Source organism: Oryctolagus cuniculus, chromosome 21, assembly GCF_964237555.1.
Source record: "Oryctolagus cuniculus chromosome 21, mOryCun1.1, whole genome shotgun sequence".
Taxonomy (NCBI): domain Eukaryota; kingdom Metazoa; phylum Chordata; class Mammalia; order Lagomorpha; family Leporidae; genus Oryctolagus; species Oryctolagus cuniculus.
The window spans coordinates 2,747,347-2,767,306 of NC_091452.1; the positions used below are offsets into that span (position 1 = coordinate 2,747,347).

Genomic DNA, 19,960 nt, shown 5'->3' on the forward strand with positions numbered 1-19,960 from the left:
TCCCTCTGGAGCCGGGTGAAGTCTCAGGGTCCCGACTCGCCGGGCTCGCATCAAGAGCTTCCAAGTTCCATTTCCAGGAGAAGCTCCTCTGTGTCAGCCTTGACTGGGTTGATGAGAGATTGCAGCCACCGGGGGGAGGAGGGGGTAGGGCTGCCTTCATTAAATTGCTTTGGCGTGCTTCAGTGTGGGCTCATGGAGCAGTATTTGAAGGAGACCTGATACCCACACAGGGATTCAGGTGTTCACTGACAACACAAACCCCTGAAGTGTTAGGGCAGCAGGGGGAGAGCCAACTGCCCAGGCCCATGGCTGAGGGAATCGCAGTCAGAGCCAGCGGGGGGGGCTGGGAGCTCCTGGAGAACCCGGATCGGCATGTCCCAGGATTCTGAGGCCGTCAGAATCAGAGTGACACTGACCAGTCTCTGTTTGTAGGGGATCTCTCTGTCTCCGTGTGGACAATGAATTCAGGAAGGCAAGGCGGACATCAGAGGGAGTTAGGGGACAATGTGTTGGATGCTATAGAAAAAAGACACACCAACTTAAGGAGACTGGTGTTCACATGTCTCTGACTTTCCCATCCGAATGTGGGCAACCGGGGCTTATGACACGGCTCCAGCGGGGTGGGGAATACCTTCCTTCTGTCCTGTGGCTGAGTGACCACAGAGATACTGAACTTGACCCCAGAGCTCCAAGTTAGCAACCACCATATCCATGTGGCAACCCACAGGGGCAAGGGGAGGGCACTGTCCACTCCGTGGAGGCATGGGTCCTTGGTGGACACATCACCTCCGCTCAGGAGCTCAGCTGAGTGGCCCCAGCTAGCTCAAGGTAGACTGGGAAAACGGGCATTATTCTGGGGTGTCACGTGAATGGCTATGAGTAGCCAGTGGAAGAGGAAGGAATTCATGTGGGGACATAACAGGTGCCCTCGGCGCGTGCAAAACCACAAATTTTCTGAGGTCATCTGAGGCTGCGTCTTAGGGGGCTGTGATGCGACCTTCTGCTTTGCTGTGTGTGATATGATGGTGAGATGGTGGTCAAGTCTGGGTTCTGGGTGTAGGCCTTCTAGAAAGTCCCCTAAACACCTGCCTGATCCCATCATTGAAACCTAAAATCTGTAAGGAGTTCTCTCTTCCAAAATACCCCATTGCTTACATTTTTGCGTGAAAATCTTTGCACACATCCATCACTGGTTCCTTGAGGTAAACTTCTGAAACTGATTGAAATTCCAGGACATGGATGGAAGGATATGGAGGCTGTGTGTGTTCTTAACAGCGGCTGCCAAGCTTCCTTCTGCAAAGTTTAATCAATTTACAATTCCACCTGCTGTGTACACGGATACCCATTTCCCTGAGACTTTGCCAGCACATGGTGTCCAAATTCAAAAAGTACAGGGTTTATCAAGCAAGAAGTTCTTTCTCAGGCTGCCTTAGTTTGCTTCTCTTGCATTGCGTCTTCGTGTCCTCGCCCGGCATTTGTTCTTTGCCCATTTTCCTTCCTCACTGGGAATGCAGTTACGAATCCTCTTTATTGTGATAAAAAGTGCACGGCATCAGAGGTGACATCTCCACCGCTGTACGTGCCGCTGTGTAGCGTGGTGGTGTTAGGTGAATTCATCTGGTCGGGCACTGGCTCCCTAAAACTCTGTTCAACACAGCTTCTCCTCCGTGCTAGGGATGTGGACCAGTGACACTAACTTTTGATTGACATATCACAAATACTCCCATCAGCTTACCCCGACCTTTGAATTTCGTTGGCTATATTCTTTTTTTTTCTGGTATGCATTGGATTTTGTCTCCGTTTTCATTTAGTCAAATCCACCGCTCCCTTCCATAATGGAAAACGCCCATCTCTCCCAATCGCATCCAGGAGGAAACTGAACTGGGCTTGTCTTCTTTGTTCTTGTAAAATCCCCCGATATTAAAACGCCCGCATGGAGTGCACTCCAATAAGTAGAGCCACCGTCTTCCAAGAAACACCACCAAAGGCGGCTGTGACTTTGCGTCTTCAGATGACGAGAACGGAGACCGCAGTGACCTCTGTGTGACGACAGTCACGTCTCCAGGAGAAGCCTCGAATGAGATGCACTGAGCAGCTGCATTCAAAGCCACTTCACCCAGCAGCTTCCCTTCTCCTCGGATGTTTTGCATTTCCCCCGTGCTCAGGCGGCCTTCTCAATTCAGGCGTGCATTCCTGTGAGCCTCCTCCCAGTGTTTTCCTTCTGTTCAGGAAATCGTGCCGCGCTACGTTGTGGGGAAATGCGTTTCCGTCCTAGGGAGCGCGACGTTAATGTGCGTCGGCGTTCGTCCAGCAAGGTCATGTCTGCATCCACACATCCATGCGTCTCTGGAGTGGGGGCCGTGTTCTTGCGTGTGCGAGGGCTCCCTGTACAGGACCACACCCTGCCGAGGGAGGCGCTCCGCTCCTCGGACCCCGTCCATGCCCCTCTCCTGACCGGCTTCTGAAACAGGAGCATCCGGTGTTAGCCAGCGGGTCCCTTAGACCGTGCCAGCACGCGCTCTGCAGTCTAGGATAAAGCCCGTGTTTTCGTGCCTGCTGGGTCCCTGCCATCTGGGGTGTTGTGACTGTGTTGACTGTTGGGAGTGCAGGAACTAGAAGTGGACACCAGCTCCCCCAGGGGCTTTTCAGCACCACAGCGTCCCGTGCTGGACTCGTCACTCCCGTGTTAGACTCGTCACTCCCGTGTTGGGCACATGACTCCCGTGTGGAACTCGTCACTCCCATGTGGGACTCCTGACTCCCGTGTGAGACACATGACTCCCGTGTTGGACATGTGACCCCTGTGCTGGACTCGTCACACCCATGTGGGACTCGTGACTCCCGTGTGGGACTCGTGACTCCTGTGTGGGACTCGTGACTCCCGTGTGGGACTCGTGACTCCCAGGTGGGACACGTGACTCCCGTGTGGGACTCATGACTCCCAGGTGGGACACGTGACTCCCAGGTGGGACACGTGGCCTGGTTATCACTTCACTTTGAATCTCAGCCTTGGCTAACACGCTTGGTGGCAAGGACTGCTGAGGGACTTGGGTGAAAGTGGATCCATCAGGAGACGCAGTCAGGACAGAGACCTGCATCACCCTCGCTGCCAGCACAGGGGGCTCTTTGGTGAGTGACGTCACGGGGATCTGCCACGAGTAAGACGTGTTAGTCAGCCTGTCATCCTAAAGACATGCCAAGACGAGCTCAGTTTAGAAGGTTCTGGAAATTCAGAGACTGTGTGGGCCCCACTGGTGATGGCGTCTTGCTGGATAGTGCTAAGAGATCAGGGGTGTGGGTGTCAGTGTCTGTGTGTGAGACTGTGTGTGCCTGTGTGGGTGTCAGTGTTTGTGTGACTGTGCGTCTGTATGGGTGTGTCTGGCTGTGTAACTTTGCCTGTGTGGATATGTGTCTGACTATGTCTGGGTTTGTGGGTGTCTGTGTCAAGTGTCTGTGTGTCTGTCTGTGTGACTTTGTGACTGTGTCTATGTGTATGTGTCTGACTGTATGTCTGTGTGGGTATCTGTGTGGGGTGCCAGTGTTTGTGTGTCTCTGTGACTATGTGTCTGGGTGTTTATGTTGGTGTCTGTGTGTGTGTCTGTGTATCTAGCTGTGTGACTATGTCTGTGTGCGATGGTGTGTCTGACTGTGTGGCTGTATGTGTGTTTGTGTGGCTGTATGTGTGGGTGTCTGTGTGGGTGTATATCTGTCTATGTGACTGTGTCTGTGTGGGTGTGTGTCTCACTGTGTATGTCTCTGTCTGTATGATTGTTTGGCTGTGTGGCTGTGTTTGTGTGTCTGGCTGTGTGTGTCAGTGTCTGTGTATGTATGTGTATGTATCTGACTGTGTATGTCTGTGTCTGTGTGTGTGTGAGTCTGGCTGTGTGGCTGTGTGTTTGTGTGGCTGTGTGTGGGTATCTATGTGTGTATCTGGCTGTGTGACTGTGTCTGTGTAGGGGTGTGTGTGTGTCAGTGTCTGTGTGTGATTGTGTGTGTGGCTGTGTGTGGCCATGCTCTCTTCCTACAGCCACAGGATGCATTCTGGTGACCCCACCCTGAGGCTCAAATCCAGTCCAGGGGTCTGCACAGGGTCCCTGAGCAGGCTCCCGCCCTCTCAGTCCTGTTAGTCTCAGACTGGGAAGTGGACCTGGGGGGGAGGGGTGATGTTCAGGTCTGAGCGTTAGGCGGGGAAGCGTCCACCAAGCCCAGCCCTGAAGGTCCTGCCGGTGGCAGAGATTTGACCAGGATCCGGCGATCAGATGTGCTTACCGAGTACGTGTGACCACTCATGCATGACACCCCTGTCACCGAATGCATGAGACCACACACGTGTGTGTGCACATGTGACTACACATGTGTGTGCCTCCTGTGTCACTGCTGCTATGTGACCACACACACATACCACCCATGTCACTGAGTGCGTGTGACCACACACACACGTACCACCCATGTCACTGAGTGCGTGTGACCACACACACATGTGCCACCCATGTCACTGAGTGTGTGTGACCTCACACACATCCAGTCTGTGGCTTCTCTGCAAACATGGTACGGATGAGCCCGTGTCCTCACAGCCCGCCCCCCGAGCCCCCTGCCCCGGGTCCTTCCTGATCCTCACAGCCAGGTGTGACCCTTGCTGGGTCCTCTGCTCTGTGCCCACTGTGGGTTCAGTGGCTGAGCTGGGGGATCCGGACCCTCTTGGGTTCCCTTTCCTGGCTGAGCCTATGCCATGGGAAGCAGCACAGGCAGGAGCTGTAGGCAGAGCTTGGGCTGGCTCCAACATTCACGCTCTCTCGAGTTCGCTCCTAAACCCCTCCAACAGCCACACTGCTCTGGAGGAGTGGAGGCAGTGGATGCCAGGACCACCTGTGCTGCTGCCCTCCCCCGGGTGCCCCCTCTGTCCAGCACGAGGGGGGCACAGTGACAGCCACACCGCTCAGGTCTGCCTGGCCTCCCCTGGGGCATGCCCCCCCCTTCATGTACCTGGTTCAACACTGAAGCCTGTTGTTAGATGATCCTTATAAGAAAGGAATCATTTTTTTAAAAAAGATTTATGTTTGTTTGTTTGTATGTATTTGAAAGGCAGAGAGAGATCTTCCATCTATTATTTCACTCTCCTAATGGCAACAATAGCCAGGGCTGGGCTAAGCTGAAGCCAGAAGCCAGGAACTCCATTGGCCTCCCACGTGGATGGCAGGGTCCCAAGTCCCTGGGCCATCTGCTGCCTTCCCAGGCCATAACAGGGAGCTGGACCAGAAGCGGAGGAGCCGGGACTCCCCCTGCACTCCAGTATGGATGCCAGCGTCACAGGCGGAGCCTCACACACCGATCCCGAATGCCGACACCATCACTAAGTAGCCTTAACTAAGTACCCAGGCTTCCCCAGCAAGGCGTGCCCTCCTGGATCCAGGGCTCAGTGTGCGGATCCCGTTTCTGTAAACCTAGCAGATGGCACCCGCGTTTTCAGAACCACGTCAAACCCGGAGGTGAAGTAGGCGTTTCTGTCCTCGTTGCGCCCTCCTGCGCATCCACAGCCCTCCCCTTCAGAACCTTTAGGACTCGGGCCTGGCCTCACCCCCCTCGGCCTCGTCCCCTGCCGGAGACGGCCCTGAGCCATGGCCCCTTCCTGGGTGTGTGCCCGGCAGGAAGCGCGGTGCCAGCCCTGTGGGTGACCAGCTGTGAGAGGCTGTGAGAGAAGTCTCTGTGCCCTTGAGCAGGCACTGGGTCCGGGCAAGAGGGCGGTGCAGGGCCAAGGGTCCGTGGGCACCCCCGCATTTGAAGGTAGCACGAGTAATGTGCCGTGCGGATGCCCGTGGGGGCCAGAACCTCCCAAAGAGCCCCAAGGGACAGCGCAAGCCTCCCTTTCCTGCCTCCGATCCTGCAAACCCCTGCTTTATTTTTGGCTTGAAAGCAGGCTCCTGGCTCTGTCTGCCTCACTTCCATGGCGTTTCGTTCCTGTGTCAGCCATTAATTAATATGCCAGGTCCCCTCTGTTGATTTCCTAAGACTTTTGGAGAAGTCGGTCACACCACCACGTTCTTTTTTGTGCTTCCTCCACCAAGTGCACATTGAGGCACCGCGGAGACGGCCCTTGAGAAAGGTCAGGCTCTGCGGCGCCATCCTGCTCTGCGCGTTCCCTGCGTTGCCACCGCTGCCCCAGCCGCACTCCTGATCACGCCTTGCTGCTTGTCAGGCGTGTCCTTGAACGTCACCTGCTATGGGCTGCTCCGAGGTCCTCGTCTCCCCGCCAAAGTCCGAGGCCTGAGACAGTGTGTGGCCGGGAGCACGTCAGCCCAGGCAATGACAAGGAGGCTCCGGACAGACCAGGCGGGCAGCTCCGGAGAGGACTGGGCGCCCACTCTGTGCAGACCGGAGCCTTCCGCGCACACGGGCGTCGCCCACCGCTTCTTCTCCCTCACCTCCTGTTCCCGATGCTGCTGGGTGGAGAGGATTCCCGAAACTCCGCCCAGGGCCTCAACAGCACAGCCTCCTGGCCCTAACAGCCCTGTCGGTGCTGGGCAGAGGAGAAGACCATGCTTAGCTGCCCCCGGAGCGGGCTGAGACCCACCGAGCGAGAGGAGGCTTTCAGTGTGCAGACGCTGGTCTGCCTCCAAGGCTTGCCTACAAAAATCCCCGTTTTCTTCAAAAAATTCGCATGTTCTTCAGTGCCCCCCCCCCTTCCACAAATAGGCCAACAACCCGGTTTCTGGCCCACAAGGAGCAGTCGATGGAACCATTCCTCCCCAATTCCACAACGCCTTGAAGCTTGGCCTGGGCCACCCAGCTGGGAGGCCGCACTCCCCACCAGGCTCTGTGCCCACCTGCTCCTCGGACTCGCGGAGAGCGGGCTGTCGACCAGGTCAGTGTTCGGAAAACACGGACGCACGGCAGCGCCCGCGGACAGGTGCGGGCTGGAGCAGTCCTACCGAGAGGGAGAGGCGTCTGCAAGCGATGACTCCTTACGAACAAGCCGCCTCTCTTTGCAGCCGGCTCTGCTGCCTTTGGTGCCCCCTAATGAGCCTCCCTCGCCGAGGCCGTTCGTGCCGAGACCGCGGTGGCGGCCTAATCGGTGCTTTTCAAGGTGCACGTGGAAGACAAGCGTGGGAGAGGTGTTGCCGTCTGCAGAGCGGTTTCACAGGCCCCGGTGTTGTGCAGCCCGTGGACAGACATGCAGGGTGCCGCTCATTTGCAAGGCACTGTGGGAATAGTCATTCAGCAAACATCTGCTGAGCCCCACTGCTTGGTCAGTCTTGGCCTTTGCATTCAAGATGGAGCAGGACACCTGTTCCGCTCAGGAGGTAGCCGGTAAACAAGTACCAAATAATTGCCAGGGGCAGCATTGTGGCCTGGGGGTAAGGACCGCCTGCAATGCCAGCGTCTCATACGGGCACCAGTTTGAGTCCCGGCTGCTCCACTTCTGATCCAGCTCCCTGCTAATGGCCTGGGAAAGCAGCAGAAGGTGGCCCAAGTGCTCCATGGGGGAGACCTGGAAGAAGCTCCTGGCTCTTGGTTTCTGCCTGGACCAGCACTGGCCGTTGTGGCCATCTGGGGAGTGAACCAGTAGATGAAAGATTCTCTCTCTCCTTCTCTTTCTTTCTTCTTTTCTCTGTGACTCTTTCAAAAATAAATGTCTAAATCTTTTTTAAAAATTGACAGCATCATTTCAGAGTTGACGTGTGCTTTGAAGGAAATTAAACATTGTGCCATGGAGGAAGGAGACCCCGGAGTGGCCTCTCCAGGAGGTCCCACAGTGGGGTGACATCGAGCTGAGACCTGGCCCCAGGGAGGAGCCGTGTGGGGGCTCTGAGAAGAGCTGGCTTCCAGGCAGAAGGGAAGGTGGCCCCCGCGGCCCCAAGGCAGGGCCGTCCTGGAGAGCGCTGGGGGACACATTCCAGTGCGAGAGCGAGTGAGAGAGACACGGAGGAGAGGGGGTCGGACCAGAGGCCCTGCACACACAGGGATTTCTGACCCGAGATGTTTAAATCTGATGATTCTTGGTTTTTATTTTTTCATTTTATTTGAATGACAGAGAAAAATCTCCAGTCCGCTGGTTTACTCTGAAAATGCCCTCGACGGCAGGGTCTGGGCCAGGCCCAAGTTAGGAGCCCAGAACCAGTGCAGTTTTGCCATGTGGATGGCAGAGATCTGAGTGTTTCAGCCGCCGCCTACTTCCTCCCAGGGTGTCAACAGCAGGGAGCTGGCGTCAGGACCCAGGCACTCGCTGAGGGGCGTGGCGTCTTCACTGCCTCTCCATGCACCTGCCCAGGACATGCGCAAATGCCCCCTCCAGTGCCGTGAGGAGAACGTGCTTGGGGGGGACGCAGGGGTACCGTGATGGGAATAAAAGGACCACTTTGGGGCAACGCTGACAGAACAGGTGGAAAGGACTAGGATGACCATGGCGATGGCGACAGTAAAGATAAATCCTCAGGATGGATTTCCTGGGCGCAGCCACCACGACGGGCCCCCGGAGCAGACGGGAGTGTCCAGTGGAGTTTGCTGAGCTGCTGTGCGCGTGCCGTGAGCCAAGCCATCACCCCGCACGGTGGCCACATTGCTTCCTGGGAACCTGGATGGGGCTGATGCACAACCACATGTTTGCAGTTGGTAGGGACGGAAACACCCGTGTGTGCTAGACCAGAGAGGTCAGTCCCAGGGCTGTGGCTGGGCGGGGGCAGGGAGGGGGGTGCCTACAGGGCTGGTAGCTGCTCTGCGGACACAGCGTCTGCCCTCTGCCCTGCTCTGCCCCTGGAGTCCCCCTTTGGAGACTGCATCCGATGGGTCACCTGCCCGTCGCTTTCTGCCTGGGCTCGGCCAGCGGGAGGCGCTGGGAGGATGGGATGGATTGTCCTCCCCAGCAGGCCACACTTGTCAGTGGCCCCTGGCCCTGTCACAAGCACCAGCTGCCGTCCGTCGGAGTGGTGAAGCCGCAGCATTGTGTGGTGGGTTTCAGACACAGGCCCCTGGTGCGGGGCTGAGTAGTCGGATCCCTTCTGAACACACCGTCCTCTCTTACTGCCCCCCCACCCCCAGCTTCCATCTTCAAATGCGCGTTACTTTACTACAAGGGACCTGCTTTTGTTTCTCTCGTATCATTCAGCTAAAATGTTCTATTGAGGTTGGAAAGTAGGCGTGCTGGTAGATTACATCACGGCTCTTGTCTCGGTAACGTAAGTGCTACTGTATTGGTTACATAAACATTTGTTATGTAACAGGAGCAGTAGCGGGGCTTGAAAACCATGGGCTCGGCAGGTGCTCTGCGTGGAGGCACAGGGAGGAGCCGGCGCAGCCATCAGGCCCGGTGGTCTCTGTCGCAGCATCGAGCCCCCGTGCGTCCCCGGCAGTCGGCATCCCGCAAGCAGGTGGGTGTGGCTGACTGCAGTGAAACTATTTGTGGGCACTGACATTTGAATTTGGCATAGTTGTCACGTGGCAAAAAACAGTTGCTTGTTTTGATTCTTTCACCCACGTAACCACGCGAAAACCGTTCCTAGCACGCCTAGCAGCAGCTCCCGTCTGCACACCGTGAAGTGCCGGTCCCCCCGCCGCCCCACCTGGGCGCACACACAGCCTTTTCTCATCGCTGGTTTGAGTCTCCTTCCGGAGGTTGAAAACAGCCCCTCCTCCCCCAGCCGTAATACAGAGTCTGAGCTCCTGGAAAGAAGGGTTCCCTAAACCCGGTGAGATTTAAAGTCGCATTATCAGGAAGAACGGAAATGGAGACGGGTCTCCCACCGAGTTCCCCACGAGGAGAGCCCCCGCGGAGTCGGGGTCTCCGTTCTCCCTCGGTCATCTCTGGAAGCCTCAGGTTGTTGAACTCAGCGTGAACAAGCCCCGGAAGTCAGAGAGGCACCGTCCACCCGGTCCAGAGCCAGGGGCTCCCCGACTCAGGGGGTCTGTCCAGTGGTCCCTCCTATGTCGCATTCTTCCATCACCTCCGTCATCTTCCTCTCCGGCGATGTCCGCTGGACAGAGGTGGAACTGGTTGGGTTACACCTGACAGTGGCGTTTGAATTAGCCCCATTCCCCAGGAGTTGGACGTGGTGCAGAGGAGAACTCAAAGTGCCAGGTGCCACAGCAACCAAGAGGCGATTTAAAGCTGCCAGCACGGCGCCGCTCTACCTAAGGCACTCAAGCATCTCGGATGTGGTGTCCTCGGAGGCCCAGAAGCCACGCCCTCAAGACAGGCACAGCTGGGAGGATGGAGGAACCACACAGATGCACCGAGTGCCACGTGCCGCGTGCCGGCAGAGCCAGCTCCCTGGGAGGAGCCCGGGGGTCTGGCGCAGGCTTGTGCTCACAGCACTTGGGTCAGCACCGGGCACTTGGCTGTGCCTGCAAGGTGAAGACTGGCTGGGTGGCAGTGACCCCTAAGAGGACAAGTAGCCGGGTCCAGGCCGGGCGCTGCAGGTCGGGGCGAGGCTGCCTGGAGCGATTCCCGGAAGGAGAACGTGAGCACCGGGAGCAAATGTGCCGGCCGAGGAAAGGAGCTGCTTTTCTGTCGTGTTTACAAAGCACATGTGAAGCCTTCCAGTAGGAAAGGAAGCGGTTCCTACAGCAAAGGCGCTTGGGAAATCAAGATCAGAGGCCTGTGAGGTAGGAGCCCACTCACTGTTGCTCGTGGGTAAAACACGTGTGTGTGGCAGCGGGGGGCATCCCTGGCACCGTGGCCAGCGACAGACACAAGCATCCTGGGTGCGGCGGGCCGGCCCACAGGCACTGGGTACAGTCCCGCTTGGTGACGTTGAAAGTGGAAGATTGGCTGGTGCTGCGGCTCACTAGGCTAATCCTCCGCCTGCGGCGCTGTCACACCGGGTTCTAGTCCCGGTCGGGGCACCGGATTCTGTCCCAGTTGCCCCTCTTCCAGGCCAGCTCTCTGCTGTGGCCCGGGAGTGCAGTGGAGGATGGCCCAGGTCCTTGGACCCTGCACCCACATGGGAGACCAGGAGGAAGCACCTGGCTCCTGCCTTCGGATCAGCACGGTGCGCCGGCTGTAGTGGCCATTTGGGTGGTGAACCAACAGAAAAAGGAAGACCTTTCTCTCTGTCTCTCTCTCTGTCACTGTCTAACTCTGCCTGTCAAAAACAAAACAAAACAAAACAATAAAAAAAAAGTGGAAGAGTAGGCCCTGGTTGTGGCACAGAAGGTGAAGCCACCACGTGCCTGACGGCTCTGGGTTGAGTCCCAGCTGCTCCACTTCCGATGCAGCTCCCTGCTCGTGCACCCGGGAAAGCAGTGGAAGACGGCCCAAGTGTCTGGTGCCCTGCACCCACGTGGGAGACCCAGATGCAGCTCCTGGCTCCTGGCTTCAGCCTGGCCCAGCCCCGGCCGTTGGTGGCCATCTGGGGAGTGAACCGGCGAGTGGAAGACCTCTCTGTGTGGCTCTCTTCCTCTGTAACTCTGCTTTTCAAGTAAATAAATAAATCTTAAACTTCTTTTAAAAAAAAAAAAAGTGGAAGCTTGGGCTTTAAGTCTCTGAAACGTATTTGTGTGTGACCTGTGAACCCCCATCACGGAGGCTTTAGCAAACATGTTGCAGGGTAATTTGGCCATCGGCAGCTGCGGTCACATTTTGCTGAAGAATGGGCAATCTGGCAGAATCAATCTAATTTTCTTTGGCCGCCGGCTGTGATCCTGCAGGTTGTTACTTCGTCTGCGACCAGAAGGGTCTTGTCTCTTGTTCCCATCTGTCAACAGAGCTCAGCGCTATCCCGCGGCCGTGGCAAGCCTGGGGTATCCCTTGTTCTGATGAGGCGACCCTGCGTGTCGGCCAGCGGTAGGAGCAGCCCGCACAAGATGGAAACAGTCGCTGGTGGAACTCTGTGAGCTGTAAAAGCCCCAGACGCACAAGCAGCCGAGGGGAGAAGGGGGCTTTTCTGTGCCACGAGGGCGCCTGTGTCATAAGACCAGCGAGACCGCCCTGCAGGGGGCCTCAGCACCTCCGCCCAAGGGAGGCCGTCCCAGCGTCCCAAGTGACTTTCTACAGGATGGTTTTTTCCCCTCAACATTTTGGAACAAGCTACGTGGGAGGAAGTATTAAATGGCCCCAATCTGTTTTCCTGGCAATTTTTCAATGGAAATGGGGCCCATCAATCCTAATGCATTTGCAGCTATGTGCAAGGATAATCAGACTCCATGTGGGAAAGTGACAGGGCGATTAGGAACAGGATTTTGCAAAGTATGTTCACAGAGACCTGGGAGCTGTGCCTGGAGCGCTGCCTCGTCCCGCTGGAGAAGGCGTGCAAGTCACCGGCTCACTGTCTACTCACGGAGGGGTAGCAGGTGCTGGGCACCACCGCAGCAGGTGGCAGAGGCATCCTGGACGCGTGGCGGAGACTGAAGTCCCTGGATCTGGGGCGAGTGAAGGCTCCTAGAAGAAGCCACGCGTGACTTCTGGTCAGAAATTCAGAGAGCAACACCAAGCTTGCAGTTCAACAGCTGAGAAAGGTTTCCCACCACAGAACAAACAGGAGCTTCCCTTGCTGAGTGTGGAGGCCACGTGCTGCGCGGCCTCACTGTGCAAGCCCTCCACAGAGCCTCGCCTAAGACCACGGAGAGGCATCAGGGCCATTTTCCAGGCGGGAAATCTGAGGTTCCTGGAGAGAAATCAGAGCCCCACACCAGGGAGGATGTGCAGGGCCAGCACCAGCCCTCTGGACTGTGCCTGCCAAGGGGCAGGACGTGACACAGCCACGCCACCCCCCAGCGTGAGGGTCCACCCCCCCCCCAGCATGAGGGTCCACGCCACCCCCCAGCGTGAGGGTCCACCCCACCCCCAGCGTGAGGGTCCACCCCAGCCCCAGAGTGAGGGTCCACCCCACCCCCAGCGTGAGGGTCCACGCCACCCCCAGCGTGAGGGTCCACGCCCCCCCCAGCGTGAGGGTCCACCCCACCCCCAGTGTGAGGGTCCACCCCACCCCCAGCGTGAGGGTCCACCCCACCCCCAGAGTGAGGGTCCACCCCACCCCCAGTGTGAGGGTCCACCCCACCCCCAGCGTGAGGGTCCACGCCACCCCCAGCGTGAGGGTCCACGCCCCCCCCAGCGTGAGGGTCCACGCCACCCCCCAGCGTGAGGGTCCACGCCCCCCCCAGTGTGAGGGTCCACGCCACCCCCCAGCGTGAGGGTCCACCCCACCCTCAGTGTGAGGGTCCACCCCACCCCCAGCGTGAGGGTCCACGCCCCCCCCCAGCATGAGGGCCCACCCCACCCCCAGCATGAGGGTCCACGCCCCCCCCAGCGTGAGGGCCCACCCCACCCACAGCGTGAGGGTCCACGCCCCCCCCAGTGTGAGGGTCCACCCCACCCCCCAGCGTGAGGGTCCACGCCACCTCCCAGCGTGAGGGTCCACCCCCCCAGCGTGAGGGTCCACCCCACCCCCAGCGTGAGGGTCCATGCCCCCCCCAGCGTGAGGGTTCACGCCCCCCTCAGCGTGAGGGTCCACCCCACCCCCAGCGTGAGGGTCCACCCCACCCCCCAGTGTGGCACTGGGATCCTTCTGAGTGACGGCAGGAGCTGAGAGTCGCAAGAAGGGAAACCACATTCTGTGGCCTCACGTGGCAACCGTGGCAACTTCCTGCCTTGGTGGCTGCCTCCTCTTATCTGTGAAATAATGTCACATCGCCCCCATCCAGCTGATAGAATTATTGACGTTTTATGAGAAAGATCAGGGGGAACGTGTGTTGAAACTGAAATTTTCTATATGATAATCCATTCCCTCTACAACATCTCCACTAGGGAATTGTTCAGCCTCTTATCGGTCTTCGTTGGGAACTGGAAAAAAATGCACTGCCTCTTAGGAAAATCCTTGCCTCTCTGTAGACACAGATGTGAGAAGAAATACGGTGATAGAAAGTCCACACTGCCACAGATGATGGGTGGGTAGGTGGGTAGGTAGATAGGTGGGTGGGTAGGTGGGTAGGTAAGAGGGTGGGTGGGGGGTGGGCAGGTAGGCAGGGAGGTGTGAGATGCTCCGTATGTGGGTCTCCTCTGTCTTGTTCCCATTCGAGACATTCCTGCCCTCCCCCCGTGTCCTTACACCCAGCCCAACACCAAGTCCCGTGGCTTTTACTGGCGCCTGCTTCTCAGACACATCCTCTGGGCCCCGTATCTGCCGCTGTCTGCTCCCTCGTCAGCAGGCCAAGCCGCCGTCTGCTCCACGCGGCCGGCGGAGCCTTTGAGAAATCCACCTTGGCTGACGTCAGCTGCGTCCGTCGCAGCAGGGACTTCCCATTGCTCGTAGAAAGACGCGGGAATACAGGGGTGACGTGGGCCTGCCACGTGTGACCCAGCTCCTGCCTACCCTCCCTTCCTCCAGCTGTGTCTGACTCCAGGCTAACCAGGAAGCGTGGTTTGGTTTTCTCCCCTAAAGGAAGCTGGCGTGTTCCCAGCATGGCCTCAGCCCCGGCGCCCTCCGGTGGGTCTTGGCGCCCCAGGTCCATCAGCCGATGTGGGTTATTCTGTGTTCTGGACGTCCGGTTCTCAGGGCCTGGGGTGGGTGGGGCTCGCCTCAGAGACGCCAGTCCATCTTCTCGCCTGCGTTAGTCGCCGTCAATTTCAGCCTGAACCTTAAGCCACCCAGCGAGATCCGTTTCGCTCACTTTCCTGTTCGTGACCGGATGGTTCCCTAGAACAGGAATACACATCCTCTAGGGCCAGGTTTGTCTGCTTTGTCCTCGACGTTAGGTTTCCTATCTGAAGCAGCTCCTCACGCGGTGTTAGGCCTTCAAAAGCATGATGATGAGGACGTGATGGACGCCTGTCACTCAGACGCGTGTCCCCTGCCATCATCCACGATGACATCGTGAAATTTCTCATCGGGACACGGAACAAACCTCCGGTGTGCCGTGAGTGCCGGATCCTAGAGGTGAACGCGGTCTCATCCCCATAACCTGGGTCCTCCCTGGCTTCTCTCTCAGCGCACTGCCCTGGCTGCACCGGGAGCTACCCACGGCACGATTCCTCTGAGCCAACAGCAGCCGACAGCCTCACCCCTCACCCCACCGCTTCCCTCCACGCTCCGGCCTGACGACACAATGCCGGGGAAACCCTCGTCTCCTATGCCCCTCCCTCCCCTTCCTCCACTCGGTCCTTCCCACCCACCTCTGCCTGGTCCACTCTCCCCTTAGCGGTGGGGGGTTCTCGTCAAACCACGCGTCGCTTTGCCACCTCCCCTGGGACCACCGCAAGTGGCCCGTCCACTCCGCCTCCCTACCAAGGCCCAGAGGTTCCTCAGAGCCAGGTCCCTCCCTGTGCCTTGGCCTCAACTCCTAAGACCCACTTCCCTGCTGGTGAGCAGTGTGGCCGCTGCCACACCGTCCTGGCCCAGGCTGTGCCCTGCACTCGCCCTCCGTGCGCCTGGGGGTCTCCCCGAGATGACTCCCTGCCGCTCACCTCGTGGTTTGTCTTTCCGTGTGCGCGTTCCCCACCGGGGACCCAGCGCCGTCTGCCCATCACAGGGCTTCTCTGCCTTGGTTTTCTGCTGTGAGACTGATCTTCTGGAGGGCGGAGAACGTGTCCAGCTTGCTCCATGCAGAGCCCACCACACCTAGAACGGGACTTGGCGTGTGACGGTGGCTCGTGTATCTCTCGAATGAAAAAATGATGGTGCATAGGAATCAGCAAATTAGCAAGTGGTGTTTTCAGGGTGGCCTGTCCTGTCGGCAGCGTGCCATCTTCCGGCGATTGCCCGTCCCTTGCCGACTGTGCCTCCTGTTTCCTGAGCACCTGTTCTGTACCTGTGTCCGTGCCGGTTACAGATTCACTGGCCTGCGGTTCTCACGACCCTTCTCTCCTGTCCCTTTTTGCTGAGAGTTGTCCTAGGGCCTTTCTTTCTCGCCATGGTTTCTCACAGGCTCCGTAAAAAATGCAAGTTCTGTGTCTGTGCCAAGGATTGGCCTCCCGGCCAGGAAGCCGGCCTCCCTGAGAGAGGAGGCTGTGGCTTGCCGGCTGCTGGCCAATGTGGGTACCCGGCCGTACCCAGTTTCATCTGGTCTGGTGACTCTGGCACAGTCAGCGGCAGCAGCAATGGCAATGGCACATTTGGGGGCCACAACCGCAACCCCACGCCCACCTTCTGTGGGGAGAGCTCCGCCTCTTCTCAACTTCCAGCCCCCAGGAGTCCGCCCCAACCGTGTCTCGCACACACTCTATAGAAGGGACTGCACACCCGTGTCTCGCACACTCTATAGAAGGGACTGCACACCCATGTCTCGCACACACTCTATAGAAGGGACTGCACACCCTCTCTCACACACTCTGTAGAAGGGACTGCACACCCGTCTCTCTCACACACTCTGTAGAAGGGACTGCACACCCTCTCTCACACACTCTGTAGAAGGACTGCACACCTGTCTCTCTCACACACTCTGTAGAAGGACTGCACACCCGTCTCTCACACTCTGTAGAAGGGACTGCACACCCGTCTCTCACACTCTGTAGAAGGGACTGCACACCCGTCTCACACACACTCTGTAGAAGGGACTGCACACCCGTCTCTCACACACTCTGTAGAAGGGACTGCACACCCGTCTCTCACACACTCTGTAGAAGGGACTGCACACCCGTCTCTCACACACTCTGTAGAAGGGACTGCACACCCGTCTCTCACACACTCTGTAGAAGTACTGCACACCCTCTCTCACACACTCTGTAGTAGGACTGCACACCCGTCTCTCACACACTCTGTAGAAGGGACTGCACACCCGTCTCTCACACACTCTGTAGAAGGACTGCACACCCGTCTCTCACACACTCTGTAGAAGGGACTGCACACCCGTCTCTTACACACACTGTAGAAGGACTGCACACCCATCTCTCACACACTCTGTAGTAGGACTGCACACCCGTCTCTCACACTCTGTAGAAGGACTGCACACCCGTCTCTCACACACTCTGTAGTAGGACTGCACACCCGTCTCTCACACACTCTGTAGAAGGGACTGCACACCCGTCTCTCACACACTCTGTAGAAGGGACTGCACACCCGTCTCTCACACACTCTGTAGAAGGACTGCACACCCGTCTCTCACACACTCTGTAGAAGGGACTGCACACCCGTCTCTCACACACTCTGTAGAAGGGACTGCACACCCTCTCTCACACACTCTGTAGAAGGACTGCACACCCGTCTCTCACACACTCTGTAGAAGGGACTTCAAACCTCTCTCTTGCACACGCTGCGTGGAAGGGATTTCCCACCCCTCTGGCCTCCAGCAAGGTTTGACCAGGGAGAAGTTTCTGGAAGCCCCAGCAGGAACCCAGGGGAGGGCAGAGAACGGGGTCCCACTTCCCCTTGCCTGCATGGGGTGTGGCTGTTTTCTAAGTGGTCGGGACTGCCGGTTGCATCACCTTCTGCACAGGGAATTCCCCAGTCAAACCTACAGCCCCTTCCTTCCTGAGGGGCACCCCGTTCTGGTCCCTTAGCACGAGAACAGGGAAAGCCCCCAAGGCACAGTAAGACGCAAATCCCAGAGGACTGTGCGGCAAAATCCTGGAACAAAATCTGAGTGCGCAGTTTGGTGCCTCGGTGGCGATAAAGTAGTTATTGAGCCAGTAGTGAGGTGAGCAATTGGACAGCCTCTCCCCTCTGTCTTCAAGAAGAATACCAGGGCTGGTGTTGTGACTTAGTGGGTAAAGCCACCACCTACGACTCTGGCATCCCATGTGGGTGCCGGCTCATGTCCCGGCTGCTCCACTTCCAGCCCAACTCCCTGCTAATGTGCCCGGGAAAGCAGCAGAGGATGGCCCAAGTGCTTGGGCCCCCAAACCCATGTGGGACACCCAGGTGAAGCTCCTGGCTTCAGCCTGGCCCAGCCCTGGCCATTGCAGCCATTTGGGGAGTGAGCTAGTGGATGGAAGATTCTCTCTCTCTCTCTAACTCTGACTTTCAAATAAATCAACATCTTTAAAAATAAATAAATGCATCTGACATCAAAGTGGCGCCTGCCACTTATTATTGTGCTTGATTTTTCATTTGTGGATTAGCTGAGAGCGATTCTGCTCTCTCTGAAGGCTCCTTTGATCGGGCCGCTATAGCCGATTGGCGATTCGCAAGCAGGCAAGGTCGCTGAGTGTTTAAAGGCAGATGCGAGGAAGCAGGCACGGTTGCCGTTCTGATGAGCCGGACAAAGTGGCTTTTGTGGGAGAGAAATGAAAAGGAACGGATGAATACGCCGTACTTTAGGGGTGCTAAGCCCCGTATCTGCATAGCGTCCCACAAATTCAGATTGTGTTGCTTTCTTGCAAAGACGCTCGCTTGGTGCATCCGTGCAGATCCTCGGCAAATACTTGCTCGTGGCCCGCGTGGCAAAGGGTGGAGTTGGAAGTAGCACAGGCTGGATGCTCGAGCACAGGGCACGGATAAGGGACCGGCCAAGGCCACAGAGCCCTCAGCGGTCAGCAGCCTTGTGCTGGGGGCTGAGGACCGGGCAGGCACGATCAGAGACCACTAACACGCGCTTTGAGGGATTTACGGGTGGGGTGTGCACCGGGCAGTGGACAGGGTACGGCTGGCGGCCAGGCCCCGAGGAGGGAAGGCGCTCACGGCAGCCGGTGCATCCAGGATGCGATGAGCCAGAGGCCCGCTTCCTGCTGCTCCGCAAAGCGCTGGAGGTCGTGCAGCTCATGGCTCACTGAGTCAGGCAGATGGGAGAGGCGCCGGTGGCTGTCACGAGGCTCAGGGTGGCTCTTCTCACTGCCGATGCCATGGCGGGGGCCCCCCCTCGTGACCTCAGGTAGCCCCGCCCTCCTCCCAGAGGAGGCTCCTGCTCAGGACACTAGGAACCCGCGGCCTGGGGACAGCGCTCCTGGCACAGAGGGTGTGTGGGCAGTCTCCCAAGTGCAGTGGTCACAATGAGGGGAGCGGCACCCAGAAAATAAAAAGGTGCAGGGACCCTGCAAGAGTGAGGGCCGCTCGCGCTGCAGCGTCTGCTGAGATCCGGCGGTGTCGGGGCTGCCGGGCGCGCGGAGAGCAGAGGCTGCTCCGGGGCTGTGCACTTGGGGGTGCGGAGGACCCCTGGGTGTCGGGAGAGAGTGGGATTCTGGCGCCTCCCCCACCTCGAGGGTCCCGGGGTGGAGAGGGGGCGGAGGTATAAGGGGAATAAGTCCCTAGTCCTGGGTGCACTCTGAGATCTGGGAAACAAACCAAGACCAAGGCTGGGAGCTTCGTTGATTTGTTTCCTTTTCTGTACTGATTTATTCTGCATTTTTCCATCTCTGTATTGACTCATTCCTTCTAATGGGAAGTGCGGCACCCGGCGTCTCCCCATTCTGCGGCCGCCGCTCGCCGCTCCTGGGTGTGGGATTCTCAACTCCCTGGTCGATGATGGTGAGCAGCATCTGGTGCTGAGCCTGGGTCTCTGCTCCGCGTGCTGTCCAAACGATGTCACTTCCATCCGGGACTTCACGAGAGCCTCTGGGTCGACTTGGCCTCCCAGCTCGACGCCGAAGCTTCAGCCGCAATGTTCCCACCACCGCCGAAGTGGAGAGATGCCGGGCCGACAGGCGGCCATCGCTCCCCGAGGCCTCCTGGGTAGGGGCGGCAGGTGCCAGCTACACGGCGCCAGAACCCCGTGCTGTGTTCCAGTTTCTCACTGACTGTCCTAGAAACTTTCAAAACTCTTTCTGCATTACCATACACAACCATTTTGAAAATAGTAGCACTAATTTTAAAACAAATTTAAATAGTACCTCTAAGAATGGCACGGGTTGAATTTGGAGCTGCTATATTTGCTTAGTTAAAGAAAAAAAACTGGCCGGCGCCGCGGCTCACTAGGCTAATCCTCCCCCTGCGGCGCCGGCACACCAGGTTCTAGTCCCGGTCGGGGCACCGGATTCTGTCCCGGTTGCCCCTCTTCCAGGCCAGCTCTCTGCTGTGGCCAGGGAGTGAAGTGGAGGATGGCCCAGGTGCTTGGGCCCTGCACCCCATGGGAGACCAGGAGAAGTACCTGGCTCCTGCCATCG

At 57.9% G+C, this 19,960-nt stretch overlaps 1 protein-coding gene across 4 annotated transcripts in view; it reads left to right on the forward strand.

Moving 5' to 3' along the window:
• The window catches only part of TMEM132D (transmembrane protein 132D), a 490,214-nt gene that overhangs the window by 331,245 nt on the left and 139,009 nt on the right, over window positions 1–19,960 (forward strand). The window lies entirely within an intron of this gene.